Source organism: Dipodomys ordii, unplaced genomic scaffold (genome assembly GCF_000151885.1).
Source record: "Dipodomys ordii isolate 6190 unplaced genomic scaffold, Dord_2.0 Scaffold77, whole genome shotgun sequence".
Lineage (NCBI taxonomy): Eukaryota > Metazoa > Chordata > Mammalia > Rodentia > Heteromyidae > Dipodomys > Dipodomys ordii.
Window position 1 is genome coordinate 1,407,486 of NW_012267293.1, and position 8,499 is coordinate 1,415,984.

At 51.1% G+C, this 8,499-nt stretch overlaps 1 protein-coding gene across 3 annotated transcripts in view; it reads right to left on the minus strand.

Moving 5' to 3' along the window:
• Positions 1-6,189, minus strand: part of Ccr6 (chemokine (C-C motif) receptor 6) — a 22,245-nt gene extending 16,056 nt beyond the window's left edge. The window contains exons 1-2 of one of the 3 annotated variants that reach the window (XM_013024503.1): positions 5,964-6,189; positions 3,996-4,080 (exon numbers count right to left, since the gene is read on the minus strand). The gene's annotated coding sequence lies outside the window, so the exon portion shown is untranslated. Of the gene's footprint in view, positions 1-3,995; positions 4,122-5,963 lie in introns of those variants that run through there. The other 2 variants (XM_013024504.1, XM_013024502.1) reach the window with 2 other exon arrangements.
• Positions 6,190-8,499: the final 2,310 nt, after the last annotated feature.

The window sequence follows — 8,499 nt, forward strand, 5'->3', positions numbered from 1 at the left end:
GAGGAGGAGGCAGCCCAGAGGAGGCAGCCCGGAGGAGGAGGCAGCCCGGAGGAGGAGGCGCACCAGCCACGAGGCGTTCGGAAAAGACTAGCACAGACCAGGAGAGGAGCGGCCCAGAAGACACACATGGAGGGGGTGGAGCAGCAGGTGGAGGGTGTCCCAGGCCCTCACGGAGGCACCTGGGCCGGCCCGGGGGGGGTGCCCCCCGCCCCCTGTGCATGCCCTCCCGCGCGCACGTGCCCTGACGCTTACCGGAATTCTCTGCACCTCCAGGACTCTCCCCATCACTGGAGAAAAGACTGCAACCTGGGTACATGAAGCAACGCTCTCTATCCCATCACCCAATAACCCGGAGATCCAAGCCCCAAAGCCACGCTGTGCAAGCCCCGTTTCTGGGATAAGACTGAGGAAGTGGCATTTGTTTTGAAAACTCGATCAGGAACTAGCAGAGGGAAAATCAAAATGATATGGATGTCCCTCTCTGTACAGAAATGGGGAACTTGGGGCTGGACACTTGTCTCTCATCCAGTTATTTCCACATAGAAGAAAAGTTACAGGAACACATAGGAAGCCGAAGCACAAATCCACAACACTAGTGACACAATCCAAGTTGTGTGTCTTTAACCCTCAACTTTCTGTCTCAGGGGGACAGAAGTGAGCTTCATTTAAGGTTCATGGAATTACAAATGTGTGTCAGTGCAGATGCCTGGCCTTCCCAGCATGACTTTCAATTCGACGGCCAGTGTCAGTGGGGTTTTATGTTATCCCTCTGCGTGGATGACTTGGGACAAACACGCAGGTTGGAAGCCGTCTGCAGAGGGTTTGAGGCAAGAGCAACTTTATGGTTCTTATTACAGATCCCTAAGTGGAGGTACGATAATGAACGGAGTACAGAGAGCTCCCACCTGGGCACAGAGGGCAGGTGGGTGCCCAGGAGGTCTGCCATGCTGATGGAGACAAGGTCAACATTAGGAAAAAAGAGTGGGGAAGGAGAGGGAGACGTGAGCTCAAAGAGCTATGTAGGGAGGGGAGACTGAGGACAGAAGACTGACCTGTGTGTCCAGTCACCCCACCTCACAACATCTGAGAATAAGTGCTCAGTCTGAGTGTCTAGGGGGAAGCTCTCTTCAGGAAGACGTGGAGAGAGCACCACCCCGGCTGTAGATACTGTCAGAATTCCCAGACACACGGAAAGAGGAATGAAGTTATAGAGGGCAGCAGGCATGAGTAACGTGTTGTTGTGCCTGTGCAGGCCAGAGATGGACACGCAGAGACCTGGAGTTCTGGAGACTCACGGGATGGAGAGGCGGAGACTGCGAGAGACAGAGAGGGTGGAGGATGTGGAAGAGGCACACTGGAATGGTAAAGGACAGAACGTGCGCCCCTGAGCCTCTCCAGTCTCCAGCCCTGGAGTCCTGACTGCATGATCCGCCCTCAGCTACAGTCAGAGGAGACATTAGCCCCCGGTGACAGCCCTGGACTCACAGAGGGGACAGCAGCAGCCGACCCTAACCTGAGGGAAAAGGGCTACACTGTGACAGCTGGCCTTCCTGCTGCTTCTCCAGTCTGGATGTTAGGTTTGGGGTGGCCAAGTCTCCCCATGTGCCAGGGGCTTCCTGTGATGTGGAATTGTCACTGTGGAGATCACTGAAAGCCTGAGACAGCTAGGCACTCTGGGGCTCACTCTGTGAGCCCCATCTAGGATTAGGGAGCAATCTCATCTAGGATTAGGGAGCAATGGCCCTGTGACCCTGCAGGTAAGGGCTCACGCAATGGAGAAGGGAGAAGCCATGACACTCGGTGTCAACTCCAGGTGGGGAGGAAGCCAAGGAGAAGATGAGCGATGACAAGGGTCTGGAGAGGGGAAAGGATGGTTTGATCTCAGCCAACCTGGAAGGAAAGCCTGGACCAGAAGATGTGCAAGAAGAAAGAAGGATTATCACACTCTCGGGAATTAGAGGAAGTACCGCCCTCCCTGCGGCCTACTGACAGGCAGGATGACCACCTGATGGGTGTTATGCCCACCTGACAGTTGTGGTTCAGCAAGGTCAAAGTGTAAGAAAGGAGTATCTGCTTTCCATGCGTGGTGGTGAGTCCGGCTGCTTGGACGATGAGCAGTGCTCAGTAACAGTGTGGCTGCTGCAGGTGGTACCAATGCCCACTGCTGGGCACAGGGCCCAGTGCTGACAGCCCTGGCCATCCCCACACCTTGCTACGGGTTCCAGAACAGGGAACTAGAACTAGAGCTTTTCCTGCAAGGCAGACATGGGAAACGGCAGGAAAGACCCTAGGCCATGGAAATAGAGCAGAGGCAGTGTGGACTGAGATGACCGCAGCTCAGGAAATCACTCTCAGTGGCTCTGGATCCAGCTTTCAGTGCAACTGACTTTCTTCAATGTATCACAGAACTATTCCACGAGGGTGATTGAACACAGGAACAGCAGGTGAGCTCACAGACCTAGGGCCCAGGGGGCCAGCTTACAAGGTGCACCCAATGCAGAGAGGAAGGGATATTGAGCAACCTGCCAGCTTCAAGCCCTCTGTCTCTCTCCCCGCCTGGAGCCTGAGACTCCAAGCCCTCCTTGCATCTAGTGCTCAGCAGTAGATGTTCATCAGTTTATCTTACAGGTTCTACATATTCATTTGATTAAACACACATTAAAAAAAACTAGCTGGGCTTGGGTGGCTCACACCTGTAATCCTAGCTACTCAGGAGGCTGAGATCTGAGGATTGTGGTTCAAAGCCAGCCTGAGACTCTTATCTCCAATTAACCACCAGAAAACTGGAAGTGGTGCTGTGGCTCAAGTGGTAGAGCACTTGCCTTGAGCTGAAGAGCTGAAGGACAGCGCCCAGGCCAGGAGTTCAAGCCCCATGACTGACAAAAAAAAACCCTATTTTTAGACTTACTAAAATGTCTATTTATCAACCAGAAAGAAGCATGAAAGCCATGCATTCTTTTTATGCTGGAGACTTTTCTAGAATGATGTTGTGTTGGATAAGCCCACATATAAATTGTTGTCTAGTGAGCCAGGTGCCTCTAATCCTAACAACTGAGCAGGCTGAGATCTGAGGGTCATGGTTCAAGTCCAGCCTAGGCAGAAAAGCCCGTGACCCTCTTATGTCTAATTAACTCACCAAAAGTGGTGCTGTGGCTCAAGTGGAAGAGCATGCACTTTAGATAACATTCTTAAGGGATAGTGCTCAGCCATGAGTTCAAGCCCCAGGACCAGCCAATAAAAAATGTGTTTAAAACCTCCCTTTATCCTGTGAGGCCATCATCAAGCACAGGCCTGGGACTCTACTGCATGGCGCACTGACCCAGATTCAGCCCCATGTGTTTGAGGGGACGGGCCAGTGGTGGTGACAGTGCCCCAGCCTGGGGGGACCAGCTGTCCCAGCAGCCAGCAGCTGTCGTGGCTCAGCGACTCCGTGGCTGCCACCACCTAGCATGGCCAGATCCCTGCAGATCGAGGTTTTGACATGGGAAGGAAGTCCAGGCTGCGCACCATCGCCCTCCACGGTGTCAGCACATAGGGGCGGAGCCAGCAGAGGAAGCCAAGCCCCCACCCCATGCATATCTACTGCACATGCTCCTTTGGGGTGTACGGCCGACCACGCCTGAGCAGCAGGCCCAAAGGCTCCCTCCAACTGCTCAGGGTAGGTCTCCTCCCAGCTCCTGAATCTCCACCAGCCAGCAAGACGGTGGGGGACGAGGCGGTGCGCTCCCTCCCTGTGCCTCCGAGCCCACAGAGGCGCAGAGGAGATGGGGCTGGGCTGGGCAGGGCGGGGGCGGGGGGATGCAGAAGTTGCTCAGAAGCCACCCACATGGAGTTCCAGGTCCTCTACACCACGGGCTGTGGGCAAGCCCTACTTAGCCATGGCTGCTGCATGCATGCAGCTCTGCCCCCAGCCGCCCCCTGCCCCCCGCCCCTGCCTAGCTGTCAGCCATGCCCCACCGTACAGCCTTGCCCATCTACCCAGCGTCTCCCTTCACCTTTATTGTGAGGCTCTTCTGCCACCTGCTCGGCCTTCTGTCTTCATTCCCTTTCCTCTTTCTTCACAGACACAGCTTCTCACCCCTCACCAAAGAGAACATTTACAAAGCACACAGGAGCAAGGGTGTTACGTAGGCACCCCGCTTCCCGGCTACACAAGCCTCATCTGATTTTTATTGTGCCAGTACTGGAGCGCTGGACTTAGCGCTCTCACTTGGCTTTTTCTCTCAAGCCTGGTGATCTACCACTTGAGCCACACCTCTGTTCTGGCTTTTTGGAGATGCGTCTCATGGACTCTTTTTGGTGGACATGCTTTGAACTGAGGTCCTTATATCTCAGACTCCTGAGCATCCAGGATGATAAGCATGAGCCACCGATGCCTGGTTCTCATCAGATTGTGATGTCTGCCTCTCGCCCTGTCACCTGTGAACTCTGCCTAACGCACTGGGTTTGTGGAGCAATACATCAATGACCAATCAAATGCTGGTTCTTTAGGAAGTCTTTCCTAGCTAGCCTTCAAAGGAGGTGGATAGTCTTTGCTGTAAATATTCTACAGTGTGAGATCTGGGCAAACCCTGCCTGCATCATAAAGTCTGGTGTGTTCTCAGCCTCCAGTAAAATCCACACTGCAGCCCACCTTGCCATCTGCTCAACCACTGCCGAGGGCAAGGGGACCCCGAGTTCCAAGCGGAGAGGCCTCACAGGCGCAGACCTCCGGTGCGGCCACCGCACAGAACAACCCGGCACCGCGTTGCTGTGGCTATCTTTGACGGCAGCCCTGGGCCTACCGGGCCTCCTTACCTCTACTGTGTGTAACTGCGGTCGTTCACATTTCCATCTCTAGCTTTCTGCTCTGCGGTAGGAAACCAGATCATCCTCTTTATCGGAACTGTGCTTAAAATAAGATTTGGCGAATTTAAAAGTGCACCTGGGAGAGTCCCCTGGGACAGGGGCACCCGGGGCAGAGGACAAGGGCTGTGGCAGCTACTTTCGGGGCTGAGGCTCTTTTTCTGCTCATTTCCTCTTTCTCGGCCTGTCAGAGATTTCCAGGTAAGTGAGGACGATGACACCTAATGGAAGGCAGGCAAGGTTCTAGCACACACCGTGACGGCCATGTAAACAGCATCTCCGCGACACAGACACACTGCGCAGCGCCGCCCACCTGTCACCTTCGCCTGGAAGGTGAGGTGATCTGGAGAACTTCTTCTGATGAATGGGAGCCCAGGAGTCCTCCCGAGCAGACCCTCGGCTGGCCTCAGGCAGGCCACAGTCCCCCAGAGCCACCCGGCTCAGCCCTGTGTGCCACTGCAGAGCCTCCCCTCCTGGCCCTGGCCCTCTCCCTGCATGCCTGCCCTCCCCTCCAGCCCCACCACCTGTCCCCCACCACCAGCCCTCCTCTGTCCATGCACTGTGCAACAAAGACATGCCCGCTTGCTTGGGTTTGTGGCAACTGCATTTCTTCTTTCTAGTTATGGCTGAAATGGAAGCCTGCTCCTCCACAGGTCGCCACTGCTTATAGACTCAATGCCAATGTCCTTGCATTGGCCATTTGCTAGTTCTCGGGCAATGCTGGCCACCATCCCCTGGGGCACAGGGAGTTAAAGGTCAGTATTCAATGTCTGAAACAGACCCTGAGTCTTGGACCCTTATCCCTTCCCTGCCATGTGAGGAAGCATCTGCCCGTCTCCTGTACACACTCTGAGAACAGCATCTTAGCTGAAATTCCATCCCATAACTCCTCTGAAATCTCTGCAGGAGGGTACAGCTCACAGGACAGCTCGCAGGAGACGCAGCCACAGGCCGCCTCTTCTCTTCCTCACTTGATTGATAGAATCCAAATAAATGTGTGCTCAATGGATGTAAGGCTCAATGATACAAACTACTGCAATAATTGGTTTTTGCCTACAAAGTGTAAAATTTATAAAGAAATACTATCTTTCTGGATCCCAAGGCAAATGAAAACTTACCAGTGAAGAAGTTGTTTTCTGCTTCATAGACCAGCAGCCCCCGCGTTTTCCTCTTCAGTTTCAGACCCCCTGGTTGGGAGTGTGAAGACCCCCAACCCTCCTCCTCTTCCTCTTCAGAAGAGCAGCTGCTGAGCCTCCACGCCAGTCCCCCCTCGACGGCCCAGTGCAGGGTCACACTTTTCCCTCACAGGGTTGTTGTGGTGAACTCCCTCACCACAAGCCTTCTACCTCCAACACACTTCAGATCATACAAAGGTAACAAATAAGGTGGAGGAAGAAAGGCTGCTTATGTAACTAGGTCACTTGATCATTTTAGATGCAAATTTTTTGTTTCAGAATTATTAATCTGTAGAATAATTCTTGATTCTTCATGGAAATAAAAAATTAATGCAAATGGTTGTAAAGTATACGGGAAGACTCCACACTCACCAATGAGTTCTGTAGTCAGCGACCCACATTACTATTCTGACAGGCAAAAACCAAGCGTTTAAACACCAACAAGCATCCGTGTTGGTGTAAGTCCTCCGAGGACAGCGGGGCTGTCCATGCTCTCTCCTTTTAAAGAGTACAGTTAAGAGTTACTTCCAGTTTGTGTGATATGTTATAAAAAGAACATTGAACATTTGCTTTCATTTAATCCTGACCAGCAAGACTGGCAGAAGGAAGGTTATCGCCTCATACTACATCTGGAAGGAACTGGTAAGTGATCAGCTCAACAGTATCTAACAAGGGTGCACGCTGTACAGACGACCTGGACTTCTGCCCGCTGATTCACTCCTCTCACAAACACTTACAAAGGAGCTACCCCATGCCCAGCACTGCTCAGCCATAGGACATACGGCTGTGATCAGAACAGGCAAAGCCCTTGCCTTGTGGGATTCATATCTTGTCACAGGAGGCAGACAATAAATACAATAAAGAAAAAGGCGTATGGTATGGCAGATGTACACAGGTGCCAGAGAAACAAGAGCAAAGGGAGATTGTTCAGGCAGCTGACATATTAATCACAGAGAGGAGTGTTTATCTGGGAGAGGAGCAACGTAGGCCAAAGGAACAGCAAAAGCAAGGGCCCTGCCTGGCTTGTTCATAGCAAAGAAAGGAAGTGGATGCAGCTGAGAGTCCCAGGAACTCAACCGGGTCAGGGCCTATCGTCCATTGACAGTGTGAGAAAAAGTACTCTTTTTTGCCAAACCAAAGTGTTTTCAGTATTGTGTATTGATACTTTCTGGAATTATTTGCTTAATTTACTTGAATTGCAACTATTATCTGCACTGCTTGGAACCAGCTAGCCATCTTAGGGAGATCAGTCTTGTGTTGAAGAAGAGGGACACACTGTCAGAGTTCAAGGAGGAAGGAAGGAAACAGCTCCCTAGAGAGAGGGTAGTCAGCAGATCCAATCATCGCATGAGGATCAGGGTGAGCCACAGGGATTTCACGTAACATGGTCCCCATAAACATTCTTGTCTTGGGCTGGAAATGTGGCTCAGTGGTAGAGCGCTTGCCTAGCATGCATGAAACCCTGGGTTCGATTCCTCAGTACCACATACATAGAAAAAACTGGAAGTAGCACTGTGGCTCAAGTGGTAGAGCGTTAGCCTTAAGCAAAAGCAGCTCAGGGACAGTGCCTAGGCCATGAGTTCAAGCCCCAGGACTGACAAAAAAAAAAGGTTCTTGTCTTCAGACTGTAGAAACAATGGCTGAATAGGTTGAATTTAACCAGAACTGTGATATAGACAACTGAGTAAGACAGAATGAACTATATGTTTGAGGGATTGCATGTTTCTCAGCATCTGAGGACCTTCGCCCCCCAGAACATTCCCTGCGTTGTTCTCTCCATCTGAGGACCCTCTACAAAGAACACTCTAACTCTGGGCCACAGGAAGGCTGTACAAGCATCAGCGTGAGCAGCCACGAGGCCTCACACACAGGGCTTATCCCTCCTAGTGTTCTGACATCTTGCAAGCAGAATGCTGCCACAGGATGTCACTGCCCCTGCTGATGCCAACCACATTCCCAAAGAATGCACTTCCCTTTCTCTAAACACTGAGGGAGGTTTATAAAACCAATAGTGTAAGTCTTATGTGTTTTCTTAAGCGTTTCCTCCACCACACTTCTTGGGACAGTTAATAATGGAATTTTACCCTCATCGATAAACCCCGCACTCCTCTTCCTTTATTCTCATGCACTGTTCTTGTGCATCTTGCCCCCAAAAGTTTAGAAGTCAATGCAAGATGTTAAAAATAATCTCAATGAAAAGATAGAAATCTTGAAAATAAATAAATCAAATCACTATCCAGGAGATAAAAATATAGTTTTAGGAAGCCTCTCCAGCAGAGCAGATACAATACAGAATTTCTAGGCTTAAAGATAGAGTAGACATCATAGAGAAAGAAGAAGAAAATTTACAAAAAAAAACATGAAATAAATTTGCAGGAAATTTGAGATTGTTTTTTAAAAAAAATATGTTTCTTAATAAAGACCCAGAAGCACAACAAATCAAAGGAAGGTTTGACAAATGGGATTACTTTTTGTTTAC